Source organism: Schistocerca nitens, chromosome 1 (genome assembly GCF_023898315.1).
Source record: "Schistocerca nitens isolate TAMUIC-IGC-003100 chromosome 1, iqSchNite1.1, whole genome shotgun sequence".
Taxonomy (NCBI): domain Eukaryota; kingdom Metazoa; phylum Arthropoda; class Insecta; order Orthoptera; family Acrididae; genus Schistocerca; species Schistocerca nitens.
The window spans coordinates 190,642,887-190,661,776 of NC_064614.1; the positions used below are offsets into that span (position 1 = coordinate 190,642,887).

Below are 18,890 nucleotides of genomic sequence, written 5' to 3' on the forward strand. Positions count from 1 at the left end.
CGAACCTGCTTCGCCGCGCGGAAATACCGCGCGGTTAGAGGCGTCATGTCACGGATTTCCCGGCCCCTCTCGCCGGCAGTCCTAGTCCTCCCTCAGGCATGGGTGTGTGTGTTGTTCTTATGATAAGTTAGTTTACGTCGTGTGTAAGTCTAGGGACCGATGAACTTAGCAGTTTGGTCCCTTAGGAATTCACACACATTTGAACCTGCTTCACTGAGTATTGTGGTCTATTTAAATTTAAATGGCTCTGAGCACTATGGGACTTAACTTCTGAGGTCATCAGTCCCCTAGAACTTACAACTACTTAAATCTAACTAACCTACGAACATCACACACATCCATGCCCGAGGCAGGATTCGAACCTGCGACCGTAGCGGTCGCGCGGATTGTGGTCTAGTTACGCGTCTTGTGGAGTAACAAAATTTCCGGTTTCCTATTGGATATCAGGAAGCGCATTTTAAATTGTCGGTAGACTATTATTATCACCCTTTTAATTATAATTTGGCTAGTATGCCAAAGAGCCAGGTCATCAGTTTATGAAATCTCAGACAAGTAGGGCATATTAATCATAAATTGTTATATTTGTATGTTACAAAGTATTTCATTACTTTTTATTTGCACACAGCACATATACATAGTGCTGCATTACTATAATTTGCATTTGCTGTTGATCATCAGGTGCACAGTGATACCGGCGCGGTTTTTATTACGTTTATTTGCTGAACCCCCCATATTCTAACGCATATTAAGTTTTTTTTTTTTTTTTTTTTTTTTTTTTTTTTTTTTTTTTTTTTTTTGTAGGATGTGATGAACGTACTCTCTGCGAATGTATTCGTATCCTCACGGTTGTTGAGAGTCCTGAATGTTAACGCGCGCGCACGTCCGTTAGGGATCGCGTGAACGGTACACTTGGAACGGAGGTTCTAATGGTTCAAATGGCTCTGAGCACTATGGGACTCAACATCTGAGGTCATCAGTCTCCTAGAACTTAGAACTACTTAAACCTAACTAACGTAAGGACATCACACACATCCATGCCCGAGACAGGATTCGAACCTGCGACCGTAGCGGTCGCGCGCGGTTCCAGACCGAAGCGTCTAGAACCGCTCGGCCACACCGGCCGGCAATTGGAACGGAGCAGCAGGGCTGCAGACTCCCTTTGTGCAGGGGACAACCGGTGTGGTTGCCGTACGTGGCTGGCTTGCTTTATCACAAATTACTCTACAGAAAGTGGGCCATTGTTCTCGCTATCGTTAAAACGCTATTAGGGAGAATTAGACCGGCGTTTCGCCAGCCTAGATATTATGGGCAACATACCAGCGTTTCCTGCCGTTGGCCTACATGTGACGTAACAGTTGATAGCTCGCGATTCCAGATTTCGTGTTAGATCAAACACGCAACCATAATTTGGTCGCTTTTTTTCTTTTTTTAATGCCTTCCAGTTACTGATGTTCCTGTCCATGAGAAAACAGACTGTCATAAGCTCAATAACTGAGATATCGGAAGTTAGACCTACATGGGAAAATTAGCTAAATCGTGCTTGTAATTTATGTCCGCCCCGGTAGCTGAGGGGTCAGAGCGACAGACTAAGGGCCCAGGTTCGATTCCCGGCTGGGTCGGAGATTTCCTCCGCTCAGCGACTGGGTGTTGTGTTGTCCTAATCATCATCCTTTCATCCCTGTCGACGCGCAAGTCGCCGAAGTGGCGCCAAATCGGAAGACTTGCACCCGGCGGACGGTCTACCCGACAGGAGGCCCTAGTCACACGACATTTACTTGTAATTCATAATAAAAAATCACGGCCTTTCACTCTGGAGGTGGTTTGTACCGACGACAGTGCGAAACTATGGATAAATCAATTTTACTGCGAGTTAAACGATAGCTTCCCTACTTAAGTTCCCACATAAAAACAAATAGTGTATCGTTGTGCTCCGTTTACGGCCAATTAAAAAATGGGGAAATTATCTTGGCAAAAGCAGTTATTGATAATAAACAGTTACGTGCATATGACGACGCAAATATCCCACCGTAACTTCACTTGCTTAAAAGTCAATAATCATAAAAAGAATCTAGTAAGTTTCTCGATTATAATGGGATGCAACCACCTACAAAAGTACTCACTCTCAGGTGAATACCACCATCCTATGAGACGAGTTGAAGTGTGAGGGCAGTTTTCTAAATCTGCATTTTCGAAGCGGTGCCTTCAGTACGTGTTTAATCGATCTTTAGGCCGTAACTGCTCAGTCTCCTTGAGTAAATGCTGTAGCTGTCACTGGACATCACAGACAGCAGTACAGAGTCTAAAATATTTCAGCAACACGCACACCCACATTTCCAAATATGGCCTACGTGAGACATCATACAGGGAGATGAATTATTCTGAACACACATTAACAGCATGGATAACGTTTGGCTGTAACTAATACAAAGAACACAGAAAACGTCCTGTCAACACCAAGTCTTATGTGGCCTCCATCCCGGAAGCGTTTCGATCTCCACCACAATATTTCTTTCTATTTATTTGCTGGCCTTTGGGTGCACCAATAAAGCCAATCCAAACTTACAGTGCTGCCTATCATCTGAAAGCATCAATCTATCGTTTCTACAACTGCTGATAGATATAAAACAAATTTCATTGACATGGTGAACAACACACAAATAATGGGGGCCTCTTAGGTTACCCAACAGTTTACTAATAAATCGAAATAAACTCTCTCTCTCTCTCTCAACGGTTACAATATAATCCCAGCCCCAACTTTTAACACAAATACAACATGAAATTTATAAATGTATGTATTTATTGTGGTCAAGAGTTAATACAGTCGATGGAAGTTCTTGATTAATATGAATTAGTCCCATAAATAGCCCGTCAGTATCGAGGCCAGCTAAAGTAGATTAGTTGACGTCCTTATCTTCCCACAGTTGCAATACGGCGATGGCACCATGTGGAGTATATACAGATGCTGACGGTAGCAGCAATGGTTCAGTTTCAGCCTGCAATGATCCTTACAAACTGCTTTCCGTTCCCTATGCCAGCTGGTTATATTTAACAGCCCACAGTTCTGCATACCACTATGTGCTGAATGGAAAAAAAAGTTCAAATCGCTCTAAGCTGTATGGGACTTAATATCTGAGGTCATCAGTCCCCTAGACTTAGAACTACTTAAACCTAACCAACCTAAGGGCAACACACACATCCATGCCCGAGGCAGGATTCGAACCTGCAACCGTAGCAGCAGCACGGTTCCAGACTGAAGCGCCTAGAACCACTCGGCCACAAACTGCTGTATATTTATTCAAGCAGCTTCTCATTTGGCTTCGAAACGTGTAGTATACCCTCTTCCAAACACTTACACCATTGAAATCAACGGTACTAGAACCTGATTATTCCGCTAGTAGTCAACAACGCTAAACAACAGTCTACCGTGGTTTTAAGCTCACCATTGAGAGGAAAATTTCAAGGCACGTATTTCCGTCAATGAAAACGGGAATGGCATAATGGAAGCTCTATACGGCTGTTCCAAGGATGATGCTGTTGTGTACACAAAAACGCAACGCTGGAAAATTGTGGCGAAATGCAGGAAGACCTGCAAAGGATCGGCGTTTCGTGCAGAGATTGGCAGTTGACTCCAACCATGTAATGTACATTCATAAGCAGAAGCGAAGGTTCTGTACTGTATGATTATATTAACTGCTGAACAATCACTGGACTCAGACACTTCAATTAAATATCTAGGAGAAAGCGTATGTAGTGATTTAATGTTGAGCGACCACATAAAACGAATCGTGGAAATGGCAGAGGCCAGACTGAGATTCATTGAGATAACATTCAGAATGCGTAGTCAATCCACGAATGAGATAGCTTACAAAACACTCGTTCGATCGATACCTGAGCATAGCCCGTTGAGTCAGAGACCTTTACCAGACAGGGCTGATAGTGGGAATACGGAACAGCCGTGCATTTAGTCACAGGCTGGTTTAGTAAGCACGAAAGCGTCACCGCAGATGCTCATCCAAATCCGGGGGCAGCCCTAAAAGAGAGTATTTATGGATTACGGTTTGGTTCATTGTTAAAATCTAGAAGAACCAACAAACTCATTGCTTAGTCCTACGTATATCTCGCCAGGAGACCATGAAGATAAAATTAGAGCGCACACAACAATCATTATTCCCGCGCGCCATTCGCGACTGCAACAGGAAACGGCGGAAAGCAACAGTGATACACACAATGCCTTCCGCCACCCACCATAAGGTGGCTTGGGGGAGATAAAGATGACAGACTGTTTAGTTTGGTTTGCGAGTACTGCGTGGCTCTGTACCAATGCAATGCATTTGCGAGCAGCAACGAAAAACGCGCCGCATAACGGCCGTATTTCTCCCGGAAGTAACTCGTTGTGGCTCCAGTCCAGGGGCAACCGGACCATGACCGGAAACACGTGCGTGCAGAAACCAGCCGTGTCAACCCGCTTACACTTCCACGTTACGGCCAATATGCAGTCCTAGAACAATAACTTGTTATTACTCACCGGACTGCCGGAATTGTCTTATAAGCCAATCATCTCACGAGTCCATACTGCTTAACGCCGAAGGGTTCACAGTACACTTAATCGCTAATTATAATCGTCGCAAACGAGCGATAGCTAAGTGCGGCTGAAACAGGGATTGTTACTGATGGACACATTCGGTCACTCACCAAGTGGCATTTCTGGTGCAATGTTCAACAGTACAAGGTGTAGCGCTGAAGTGGATGTGGCAGATACAAAAGCGAGCAAAATCACGATGACACGCGAGGATCGCCGATGCCATCTATATGAGGTGAGGCGAAGCCTTCATTAGAAGCCATTGTCACGAATTTCAGATTGGCCTCTGGAAATGATACAGAAATAATGCCATTCGTCGAGAGGCGTTGACGCTTGCAGTCCACGGAGGAGCTGCGTCACGCAAGTCAAGTACCAAAGGAAACGAACAATCGCAGCTAATTATGGTGATACAAGACACGTCATTGGAGAGCAGTAGTGATAGTGGCGAAGTGCGGGCGTGCGCCACACAGATATCATAAGCGCTCCGTACACGAGGTTTCGAGCGAGCTTTCGGTAATTAACTGTAAGAGGTGTTTATTGCACGCGCCCAAAGTCAAACTCCTACCCTCTCCATGACCAATGCCGATATTCATGTTATCTCTTTCATCTCCTCGTCAACAAATGAATTTGCCGGCCAGTGTGGCCACGCGGTTAAAGGCGCTTCAGTCTGGAACCGCGCGACCGCTACGGTCGCAGGTTCGAATCCTGCCTCGGGCATGGATGTGTGTGATGTCCTTAGGTTAGTCAGGTTTAAGTAGTTCTAAGTTCTGGGGGACTGATGACCTCAGATGTTAAGTCCCATAGTGCTCAGAGCCATTTGAACAAATGAATTTCCTCGCTTATCTTTTCCGTAGCCAAAACTGAAAACAGGAAAAAATTTGGAAGCAATATTATTAATATTAATTACTATTAACATCGTGGGGGATTAGGCTGTACCTGTATCGGAGGTATAATCGCTCTGGAACTGGTTCCTTTCGTGTTCTTGCGATTCAATTGTCCTACATGCGTCGACCATCTCCAAATGTTTTGTAGTGTCTCTCACTTACCAGAAAACTATTTAACAACGCCATAACCAAGAAGTGTAACATAATTCACAGCTAAATTAAAAGTTCAAAAGTGTCTCTTGTTTTGACGCTGTTTTCACTTTTAAATTCAGCCAGCCACAGTAAACTATTATTATTCTCAGATATAATAATGGAGTTCCGTTAATTGGGAGCTGAAGACAACCAATGCATTCGTAACTGATTGTACCTTGAACACGTCTGGACTTCTGAAAACATACCGCCCTGGCAGAACTCAGTTGGGCTTCTTTTCGGCAAAGATGTCGTTGGAAACAAAATGAAAAGGAATGGGGAAACAAAATGAAAAAGAATGGAGAAACAAAATGAAAAAGAATGGGGAGAGAATCCTGAATGAGAAGCATAACTGTGATGATACATAGAATTTTAAGACAAGACACAGATTAACTTGTACAATTGCTGACAGCAGGTTATTATAAAGGGCTCATTTGACTAGTATCCTCTATTTGACCTGGCAATAAGCCATCATGAGAGTACCTACTCACCTTTAAACAGGGCATGCCTAATAGGAGCCTCATCTATACATACTAAAAATTTAACTCCCGCAGCATTTTTCTGTCTGTATGAGAAGGCTAATCTCAGCAATTACAGTAGGGATTTTGATACGGCTTTCACTAATAGACTGATTCACGATGAAGGTTTTAGTATATAACTTATTACCGTTGCGCCAGACAATTCGTCCCGGCCACAGGAAATATGATCAACTATGTAGTGCTACTCATGTGAAGACGGGGCGGGTCGCTGGCTGATCATATTTTCATGAAGACCAGCTTGAATGAGCAGGCTAGTACATGTAGTACTGTGGACCGCTTCACGCTAGAAACACACTAGCGACATACGACGTGAACGCCGAAGAAACAGTCGACGTTTCTGATTGCTGATCAAATACCGTCTGCTGTCATATCTCCAATGGGTGTACAGAGATATACTGGTGTGAATGACGTCATTGCTATGTCAATGTAAACCTACGCTGTCATATAAAATGTGTGCCACACGATAGTCTCTTATTGGTACGGTCGCATGATACACACGTATATTTTCTGTAGTAGTTTACTGTGGTTAACAATGTCATTTTTCTGCCATTTACAGTCTTTCACCTCGTGCAATATAGGCACACGTGGAGAGATTCGTGTACAACGTGATATAATCTACGTCGCGCAAGTTCAAATATTATCGATGGCCGATTAGCAAACGCAGAACCAACTTGAGGCGTAAATCGGCTTGCGTGACTGGTTCGCAGCGGAGACGATGATCTTGTAGATTGGTGCCGACAGGTGGGGCGAAGCCACGAGCGTATTTCCGTTTTAATTTGGCAACTCTCCTCGGACAACTGCATTACGAAGGAGTGGATCACGTTTCATTGACATCCTCTCCCCATCTCTCCAAATCACATGTCACTTGCGTGATACGCCCTCCAACTTTCCCACTCTTGAGTTATTCTTTTCACATCTGTACATCCACTACAGAACGCATACTGCAATACCTCTTCTGCTGTAGAAATATTTTTTTTTCAACCCGTAATTTTTTTATCTTCTTCTGATTCGTCTCTCAGCGCCAAGTTAATTACCCTAGATGCTCTGCCAGATGTTAATTGTCCCTTTTTCCCATGACGTCTTTCTCCTCGTCCGGTCCCTCTATTACCTCTTCACTTCGTACTTCATGCGTACAACTATTTTTTAAATATTCTTTTGCAATATTTTATTGCCAATATTTCTACTTCCTTCTACGGTATTCCCACGATCCACGTTTGACTTCCATGCAATACAGTGGTCCAGGCATGCTATTTCAGAATTTATTTCTCAATTCCCTATCAGTATAAAACATGATAAGAGCTATTTTCTTGATAAAAATATGTCTTCACCTCCGCTGACGTGCTTTTGAAGTTTTCCGTGATCGCTGGTCAATATAGTTCGAGACACGCTGTCTCATTATCAAATGTTACGTGATTCATAATACCGGTTGGCTAAAATTAAACGACGTGATACGGTGATGCTGAACGCGCACCTTTTGTATATTTCGACCACCAACAAAACGCTATACTTTACAAAGAACTGCACGACTTCTGGAAACATTCACGGTAATCAGGATGGATGTAATCAGTTTTAATGATAATAGTTCTGAAAATCGACAAAAATTTAACCTGCATTTAGCTATCTGTCATAATGATCCTATGTAACATTTGATAATGAGACTCTCGTATCTGCCTACGTGACTAAAGGATATAAAGTTCTATGGAAGCATTTAGTCAATGTATTTCTAAATTACTTCATCCTTCATATTGACAAATACACTTTATCCCACCATTTCTAAATCTTCAGTGTGTCTTTGACTTTCAATAACATGAGACCGCAGAAATGTAAAACTTTTGATTGACCAAACGCTCTGTTCTTTTGTCGACAACTATTGTGTTGAATTTATTGAACGCTGGGTAATGTTTTTCGAACTACGGATTCACAGTTGCATGCAGCTTGCTTACGAGGTGCGGCTAGAAATAAACCGGACTGATGCTGGAAAAAACATTTATTTACAATTATTTACAATTTCATGTTATCTCCTTCAATGTACTCTCCTCCTCGGTCTCTACACCGCTCCATACGAATTTTCCACTGTTCATAGCAATGCTGCAGATCATTTTCGGTAAGTCCATACATTACTTCCGTCGCTTTTTCTTTTACTGCTTCAACAGTCTCAAATCTAGTTCCTTTCAAAGCTGACTTGACTTTAGGGAAAAGAAAAAAGTCACAGGGGGCCAAATCAGGTGAGTAGGGTGGATGACCTAAGATGGGAATGTTGTGTTTTGCCAAAAACGTCTTCACTGACAACGCACTGTGAGCTGGGGCATTGTCTTGGTGAAGGATCCATGACTTTATTCTCCACAAATCGTTCCGTTTTCTCCGTACTCGCTCACGTAGGGTAGCCAGGACGCTAATGTAGTAATGCTGATTCACTGTTTGTCCCTCTGGTACCCAATCAATGTGCACAATCCCTTTGATGTCAAAAAAAAAAACAATCATCATTGCCTTGAATTTCGATTTTGACATTCGTGCTTTTTTTTTTGTCGTGGAGAACCAGGAGTTTTCCAATGCATCGATTGGCGTTTAGTTTCGGGATCGTAAGTAAAAAACCACGATTCATCGCAAGTAATAACATTTTGTAAGAAGGTGGGATCACTTTCAATGTTTTCCAGGATGTCGGAACAAATCATTCTTCGGCGTTCCTTCTGTTCAATTGTGAGACACTTTGTTCATGTTGAAACTTTCATGAAGAATCTGCCTAACACTTTCCTTGTCAACTCCTGTTAACTCAGACACTGCTCTGATTGTTAAACGGCGATCTTGTCGAACAAGTTTACCGATTTTTTCAATGTTTGCATCAGTGTTTGCTGACAATGGTCTGCCAGTGCGAATGTCATCACTGGTGTCTTCGCGGCCATCTTTAAATCGTTTAAACCACTCAAACACTTGTGTTCGCGATAAACAATCATCGCCGTACACTTGTTGTAACATTACAAACGTTTCACTTGCAGATTTTCCTAGTTTGAAACAAAATTTGATGTTAACACGCTGTTCTTTCTGTACACTCAACATTTTCCGACGCACAGACAAAACGTCAACTACTTAAAACAGACGCCACGGGCAGACTGAGTGCAGGAGGCAGATGAAACTCGAGCAGTAGGCGGAGCGAGAGTCACGTGACAGACCACGCGACTTTCAGCCTTATTGCATTCGTTTTATTGTTTCACCAGTACTAGTCCGGTTTTTTTCTAGCCACACCTCGTATACTTTATAGTCGGTAAAGAATTTTCCACACCCGCAGTATGTAAACAGCGCAGGTAACAAGGCAACAAAAAATATGAATGTGTGTAAATATAGCTATGACAAAAAAGCAAATCGTCCAGGTGTGATGTCATACTCTGCAAAGCGCATGTGCTGAGGATGTAGAGTATGAATCTCTTTGCGTCACTTTGTTCGGCTTGTGACTGATCTTCCGCATATTCTGAGGCAGCGTGTACCTGAAACAGAATAAATTAAGAGAAAATGGGGAGCTATGAAAGTTCCTTACAATCCGAATGCCACCTAGGAAGGCTGCAACTGAAGACGAAGACTATAGGAAACTTATGTTGATATTCCGGGAGGTTATAATTAGAAGTGCAGCTACTCACAGAAGTCCAGTGTTGGTCGTAATTATCGCATGGCAGCCAAACTTGGTTGATATTCTAATGTGTTAACGCGGAACCGATTTACGATGGAAAAAATTAGTTCCAATATCGGCCACCAGGTGCATATTTGGCGCTGTACAGCATCTCGTCATGGTCTCCGATGATCATACTGAACAAATTGCGTAAGTGGCGGGGAATAATATCAACATTATATCTTCCTCATTTGTTTGACCTTTCCTGTCCACGTCCCTTTTCTAATCCACTACGTATGGAAACGTTTCTACACGTCTTTCTTGCATTTACAGCGCCAGATTTGCACCTGGTGGCCAAAACTTAAACTCATTTTTTTTCCAGAGTAAACAGATTCAGCACTAACGCATTACAACATCTACCAAGTTTCTCTGCCGTACGATAATTACAACCCACTCTGGACCTCTTGAGTAGCTGGCCTTTAATTATAACCAGTCAGTATATAAAACTGAGGACTTAATCAAGTTCTAATGATGAGAACCACAAACTTTGTACGCTGGTGTGCGAAGGAAAAAAAGAAAAACATGTAACTGATTCTCGAATGTGAATTCCACACCTTGTAAGAAAAGGAATTCCGCGATCAAGCGCGGAAGACCATATATAATGATGGTAGCAGTACTGTCATTTCTACAATTCGGATGAGGTATGGAGGGTCAGCACACCACTCTATCGGCAGTTGCCGGCTTTTCCGGTGATGGAGCCGCTACTTCTCACTCAAGAAGCTCTTCACCTCAGCCGGCCGAAGTGGCCGTGCGGTTAAAGGCGCTGCAGTCTGGAACCGCAAGACCGCTACGGTCGCAGGTTCGAATCCTGCCTCGGGCATGGATGTTTGTGATGTCCTTAGGTTAGTTAGGTTTAACTAGTTCTAAGTTCTAGGGGACTAATGACCTCAGCAGTTGAGTCCCATAGTGCTCAGAGCCATTTGAACCATCTTCACCTCACTCTGTGCACCCAAGGTCAGTCTCCCCACGAAGGAAAAATCCTCGACTGTACCGGAATTGAACCGGGGGTTCTCAGCTACGGAGATTCAATCACTCTATAGTAGGACGAACAATTCTAGTGACTTACTGCAACCATACTGACACGCCCTAGCTGTAAGAGGGATGTGACCTCTTGATGGTTTTTCTGTAGTTATTAATCGCCTTTGATGGTACAAGGTGTATTACCCAGGTCAAACCTAATTGTTGGATATTTCTGGGTTGAAATTGCGGCATGAGTGAAGGTATTGTTTGTAAGCATATACGACGGTAATCCCAAAAGTAAGGTCTCCTATTTTTTTTATAAGTACAGAACTGTTTGTGCGGCAGTTGGTCACACTGTTATGAAAAGTGCTTCACGCGCTGTGTGTAAACATGCGCACGCCGCGCTGAGGCGCTCAGTCTTGGGTTGGCAGCCGTTAAGAATGGAGCTCCTGTTGGATGTTAACCGCCAACTGCGAATTGCGCGCAGTTATTCGGTTTTTGAACGCAAAGGGCACTGCGCCGATTGAAATCCATCGGCAATTGACGGAAGGGTATGGTGAGTCGTGCATGGATATCAAAAATGTTCGTAAGTGGTGTAGAGAGTTTGCAGCTGGTCGGACCAAAATTCACGACGAACAAAGGAGCGGGAGACCGTCAGTTTCTGAGGAGACAGTGTTGAAGTTTCAGCAAAGCATGCTTGAAGATCGGCGGATAATCCTGGATGATCTCTGCACGTTGGTTCCTGAGGTTTCCTGAAGCACCGCTCACAGAATTTTAACGGAAACAATGAACTGCCGGAAGGTGTGCGCAAGATAGGTGCCACGCATGCTGACTGAAGACCACATGCGGCAACGAGTTGATGCTTCCTGCGCATTTCTTCACCGCATTGCAGCCGAACAGGACAACTTTCTGGACTCAATTGTCACGGGTGACGAAACCTGGGCATACCACTTTACACCTGAGACCAAGCAACAATCACCCTAGTGGCGGCATCCTTCTTCGCCAAGGCCGCGGAAATTCAAACAAATACAGTCTGCCGGTAATGTCATGACAACCGTTTTATGGGATCGTAAATGGGTATTGTTGGTCGACTTTATGCCCACTGGGACCACAATTAACGCTGACAGGTACTGTGAGACTCTGAAAAAACTCAAACTGGCAATTCAGAACCGAAGAAGAGGAATGTTGAGCAAGGGCGTACACATTCTCCACGACAACGCTCGCCCACACGTGCTCGGCAAACCGTTGCTCTCCTACAACAGTTTCAGTGGAACATAATCACCCACCCACCCTATAGTGCTGACTTGGCGCCCAGTGACTATCACCTGTTTCCTAGGTTAAAAGAACATTTGGCCGGAAAGCGATTCAGCTCCGACTACCAGGTGAAAGAAGAGGTTCATAACTTTCTGAACAGCATGGCGGCGAGCTGGTATGAAATGGGCATACAAAAACCGCCACCAATGTCATTAAATAGCTAGAAATAAACAGGTCTAGGCACTTACAAAAAAATAGGAGACCTTACTTTTGGGATTACCCTCGGAGTTCTCCCGTCTGTATCAGCAGCGAGTGCGGGCAGGAAACATATCGAAGCACAGGGTACGTTGCGCTATCGCATAACGGCAGCGGAACCCTGGGAGACGTCCAAGTGGCTTAGGCACCTGGCCACCGCAAGTCTGAGGAGGAGTCGCCGCCTCTTGCGAAACACTGCTCACCTGATGCTGTGCGCCGCAAGTCTCTTTTCTGCCTGCTGCGCAGTTAAGCGGATAAAATATGCTCGGCGTTAAAACATGGCATGGCAGACATCACGTTCCACAACGGCTAACTGATACGGGGGCACATTGCACCGGCAAAAATGCAACGCGGTCGCGCGGGCTGACGTGTTTCTTGACTGCAGGAAGACATTCGCTACAGTTCCGCACTGCCATTTACTCAAGGCCAGTTCCAGACTTATCATTTGGCGCCCTCCGCTTCCGCCTTTTCCCGTGTATACTTTCGTCCGTGCCAGTTCTCACTACTAATTGTGTTACGCGCGTCTGGAACTGCTATTCAGCGGCAGCGGGTTAAGGATGAATTAGGCAAGGTCACCTGCATGGAGTGGACAGCAATATGGAAACACCAAAAACAATATATTACCGTGTTTAATACGGTGTAGGATACCCGCTGGATTTCTAATCTTCTAGTCATTACGGAATGAAAAGATACAGGTCCTGTATGGTTCTCTTCTTGCTTTCGCTCGAAAGTATACCACAAAAACTCAATAATATTGAGATCTGGTGAGTGTAGTGCCCAAGACTGATGCGATAGTTCATCCTCGTGTTCACAAAACCAGCTCTGGACGGTGCGAGCTGTGTGAACAGGGATCGTCTTGGAACACATCATCACTACTGGAGAACAGTCATTGTACCATGGAATGAAACTGGTAAGCCAAAGCGATCACATAATACGTGGCAGTAAGTGACCTTTGCAGGTAACCAAAGGGCCCTTGGAATACCACGATATAACTGCTGAAACCATCATCAAACTCCCGCCATGTTTCTCTCTTGGGACGTAAACCCGGCCAGAAGTTGAAAACAGAGTGCAGAGTGAAACAACATTTATCCGACCAAACGACTTTCTTCCATTGCTGCACAGTGCAGGTTTCATGACTTCGGCACCCTGTTTTCCTGCTACGGACATTCTCATCTCTGGTGAATGATTTTGGAGTTCCAGCTCGCCCTGCAGTTTCCTGTTTATGGAGTTCCCTTCGTGTTATTTTGGAGCTGACAGGGTTCGCGAGTACGACATTCAATTCTGCAGTGACTTTTGGAGCCGTCGTCCTCTAACTTTTCGTCACAATCCTCTTCGACGACCGTCCGTCACGATAAATCATCACTAACTTTGTCCGCGTTGTAACTTAGCCGATGAAGCTTTCCTGCTTTCCCTGTATGCTGTATACGGTTCGATATGGTGCCTCTTAAAACACCAGACACTTCTGCTACCTTGGTTACGGACCCAGTCATCATACGAGCTCCATCTATTTGCCCCCGTTCGAAGTGACTTACTTCCGACATTATGCCCTCAACACTGTTCTGACCATCAAGGACACTTATGACATAATGAGGCCATTGCAGAGGTGCTGTTCATGGTCAAATGCAACAAGGCAAGAAGCTGGCTTGGCAAGCATTTGCATTTACTTTCAAGCATGCACATCTCTGGCGGTTTCCATATTTTTGTACAACCCCTGTAGTTCCAAAGATAATACGAGGTGCGGCTAGAAAAAAACCGGACTGATGCTGGAAAAAACATTTATTTACAATTATTTACAATTTCATGTTATCTCCTTCAATGTACTCTCCTCCTCGGTCTCTACACCGCTCCATACGAATTTTCCACTGTTCATAGCAATGCTGCAGATCATTTTCGGTAAGTCCATACATTACTTCCGTCGCTTTTTCTTTTACTGCTTCAACAGTCTCAAATCTAGTTCCTTTCAAAGCTGACTTGACTTTAGGGAAAAGAAAAAAGTCACAGGGGGCCAAATCAGGTGAGTAGGGTGGATGATCTAAGATGGGAATGTTGTGTTTTGCCAAAAACGTCTTCACTGACAACGCACTGTGAGCTGGGGCATTGTCTTGGTGAAGGATACATGACTTTTTTCTCCACAAATGGTTCCGTTTTCTCCGTACTCGCTCACGTAGGGTAGCCAGGACGCTAATGTAGTAATGCTGATTCACTGTTTGTCCCTCTGGTACCCAATCAATGTGCACAATCCCTTTGATGTCAAAAAAAAGCAATCATCATTGCCTTGAATTTCGATTTTGACATTCGTGCTTTTTTTTGTCGTGGAGAACCAGGAGTTTTCCAATGCATCGATTGGCGTTTAGTTTCGGGATCGTAAGTAATAAACCACGATTCATCGCAAGTAATAACATTTTGTAAGAAGGTGGGATCACTTTCAATGTTTTCCAGGATGTCAGAACAAATCATTCTTCGGCGTTCCTTCTGTTCAATTGTGAGACACTTTGGAACCATTTTTGAACACACTTTGTTCATGTTGAAACTTTCTTGAAGAATCTGCCTAACACTTTCCTTGTCAACTCCTATTAACTCAGACACTGCTCTGGTTGTTAAACGGCGATCTTGTCGAACAAGTTTACCGATTTTTTCAATGTTTGCATCAGTTTTTGCTGACAATGGTCTGCCAGTGCGAGTGTCATCACTGGTGTCTTCGCGGCCATCTTTAAATCGTTTAAACCACTCAAACACTTGTGTTCGCGATAAACAATCATCGCCGTACACTTGTTGTAACATTACAAACGTTTCACTTGCAGATTTTCCTAGTTTGAAACAAAATTTGATGTTAACACGCTGTTCTTTCTGTACACTCAACATTTTCCGACGCACAGACAAAACGCCAACTACTTAAAACAGACGCCACGGGCAGACTGAGTGCAGGAGGCAGATGAAACTCGAGCAGTAGGCGGAGCGAGAGTCACGTGACAGGCCACGCGACTTTCAGCCTTATTGCATTCGTTTCAATTGTTTCACCAGTACTAGTCCGGTTTTTTTCTAGCCACACCTCGTATACGTCAAAGAAGTATCTACATCTACACATGCGCTTCTATGGTCATGGTGGTGGTAAGTTCCTATGGGACCCGGTCCCTAGGCTGGCACACTACTTGATCTAACTTAAACTATCTTACGCTACGGACAACACACACACACACACACACATGTCCGAGACAAGTCTCGAACCTCCGACAGTGGGAGCCGCGCAAAACGTGGCAAAGCGCCTCAGAGCGCACGGTCTCGGCTTGTGGTAAGATTAATGTTTAGTATCAAGGTAGGCTCCTGGGACAACGTAATATGCTGTTGAATAAGTAGTATCAGTGTTTCATCTCAAAAACTTTTCTATATTGCGTCGCATAATAATAAGTGTATTTCATGATGTAGGCCTCGGTGGGGCACAGCCAGACTCCTGGTGGTATTCAGTTGCCATGGACTCTTGCTTCATTATTATGTACCAAACAGCCGATACTACCTGTGATACACGCGGTATAGAAGAGTCTTACAGGGCCTTTGGTGCCCTTCTCAGATTGGCTTTAGAAACGGTGGCTTGTGACGTCTGGGTCTTAAACCGGCACTGCGTTTACTGAAAAACATACGAGCTTACCGACTAGTGGACACGATTTGTGACTGGACTAAGACTTACTAGCAGATACAACTCATCACGTCGCTCGTAACGTAACATGATCAACACGTAAAGGCAATTTCATGTGTACCACAAAGAAATGATACGGGGCAGTTACTATTTACAATACATATAAGTGGTCTAGTGGAGAACGTGGGGATCCCGTGAAACTATTCGCAGAGTATGCTGTTGTCAATAAGAACGTTCCAAAGCCATAATGTTGTAGTGAAACGCATGAAGAACTGCGGAGGATCGATGATTGGTGTGGGGGATCTTACCTTAGAGGTTGCGAAGCAACTCTAATCGCTTGATACGGGCAAGTCTTCAGATCCAGATTGTATACCGATTAGGTTCCTTTCAGATTACGCTGATACAATAGCTCCCTACTTAGCAATCATATACAACCGCTCGCTCACCGATAGATCTGTACATACAGATTGGAAAATTGCGCAGGTCGCACCAGTGTTTAAGAAGGGTAGTAGGAGTAATCCATCGAACTACAGACCTATATCATTGACGTCGGTTTGCAGTAGGGTTTTGGAACATATACTGTATTCAAACATTATGTATCACCTCGAAGCGAACGATCTATTGATACGTAATTAGCATGGCTTCAGAAAGCATCGTTCTTGTGCAAAGCAGTTAGCTCTTTATTCGCACGAAGTAATGGCCGCTATCGACAGGGGATCTCAAATTGATTCCGTATTTCCAGATTTCCGGAAAGCTTTTGACACCGTTCGTCACAAGTGACTTCTAATCAAGTTGCGGGCCTATGGGGTATCGTCTCAGTTGTGCGACTGGATTCGTGATTTCCTGTCAGGAAGGTCGCAGTTCGTAGTAATAGACGGCAAACCATCGAGTAAAACTGAAATGATATCAGGTGTACCCCAGGGAAGCGTGCTGGGATCTCTGCTGTTCCTGATCTATATAAATGACCTGGGTGATAATGTGAGCAGTTCTCTTAGGTTGTTCGCAGATGATGCTGTAATTTACCGTCTAGTAAGGTCATCCGAAGACCAGTATCAGTTGCAAAGCAATTTAGGAAAGATTGCTGTATGGTGTGGCAGGTGGCAGTTGACGCTAAATAACGAAAAGTGTGAGGTGATCCACATGAGTTCCAAAAGAAATCCGTTGGAATTCGATTACTCGATAAATAGTACAATTCTCAAGGCTGTCAATTCAACTAAGTACCTGGGTGTTAAAATTACGAACAACTTCAGTTGGAAAGGCCACATAAATAATATTGTGGGGAAGGCGAGCCAAAGGTTGCGTTTCATTGGCAGGACACTTAGAAGATGTAACAAGTCCACTAAAGAGACAGCTTACACTACACTCGTTCGTCCTCTGTTAGAATATTGCTGCGCGGTGTGGGATCCTTACCAGGTGGGATTGACGGAGGACATCGAAAGGGTCCAAAAAAGGGCAGCTCGTTTTGTATTATCGCGTAATAGGGGAGAGAGTGTGGCACATATGATACGCGAATTGGGATGGAAGTCATTAAAGCAAAGACGTTTTTCGTCGCGGCGAGATCTATTTACGCAATTTCAGTCACCAACTTTCTCTTCCGAATGCGAAAATATTTTGTTGAGCCCAACCTACATAGGTAGAAATGATCACCAAAATAAAATAAGAGAAATCAGAGCTCGAACAAAAAGGTTTAGGTGTTCGTTTTTCCCGCGCGCTGTTCGGGAGTGGAATGGTAGAGACAGTATGATTGTGGTTCGATGAACCCTCTGCCAAGCACTTAAATGTGAATTGCAGAGTAGTCATGTAGATGTAGATGTAAGGGGGCTGACAGTTAATGCTGAATGTAAATAAATGTAACGTATTGCGTATAAATAGGCGAAAAGAACCATCACTGTACGATTACGCTACTGGCTGTGCGTCTTTGGAAACAGTAGCAACCACACATAAAACTAATTTTAAGAATAGCACATTCTACACTGATATTCATTGGAAGAATCTAACGGAAAGGTAAATCATTCACGAAAGAAGTTGCTTCCGCAACACTTGTTCGACCCGTTCTTGAATACTGTCCATTAGTCTGGGACCCTTACCAGGTAGCATTAGTATAAGAGATGGAGGAGATACAACGACTAGCGAGAAGTTCGTGACAAGATCGGTAAGTAAGCGAGAGAGCGTTACGGATATGCTCAACAAATACGAGTAGAATGGCAGACGCTGCAAGAGGCGTTGTGTATCACGGAGAAATTAACTGATGCAACCCTGAAGTGTATGTTCCGAGAAGAGTCAGACAACATATTTGTTCACACATAGGTCTTACGAAGTGACCATGGCTAGATAATCAAGAGAAATAAAGAGTTCGTACGGAGGTTCATCGACAGTCTTCCTTCACACGCATTGTTTGCGAATGGAACAGAGAAGAGGAAGGGGATCAGAAGTATTCCCTGCCATACACCATAAGACGGCTTGTAGTGTATAGATGTAGATGTAGGGAAAGATCAGTGCTTTCGAAGTGCCTCACTAGACTGATATAACAGAAGTGACATCTTGCAAATGTTGCTATGACGTATACAGATGGCAGTAATGAAACAGAAGCAAGACAACAGAAGCAAGACAGTTAGGTTTCATCCAGGGGAAAGGACATGTGGCAACAGTGAGCCAGAAAAATACACCGACGAAGCGACATCAATTTATCCGGACATTTCACAACAATGCTGAAAGTAGATGCTTACGACAATGTTAAAGACAGGAGTTAACATATGAAAGGAATCTGCAAAATGGTGCACTTCCTCAACTATCTAACGAATAATAAATAACTTCGAAGCATAAACTGAAAACACTTTCTCTTGAGATCCAGCTTGTCGGTTAATTAAAAATCTGTCTGCGGCAATGGTGTTACAAACTTGGATACTAAGTCACTTCAATGAACGTGGAGACCGGAATCAGA

The 18,890-nt window shown here is 43.9% G+C and overlaps 1 protein-coding gene across 1 annotated transcript in view; it reads right to left on the reverse strand.

Annotated features, from left to right (window-relative positions):
• Nucleotides 1-18,890, reverse strand: part of LOC126245257 (RNA-binding protein 24-B-like) — a 375,332-nt gene that overhangs the window by 346,167 nt on the left and 10,275 nt on the right. The gene's annotated exons all lie outside the window — the stretch shown is intronic.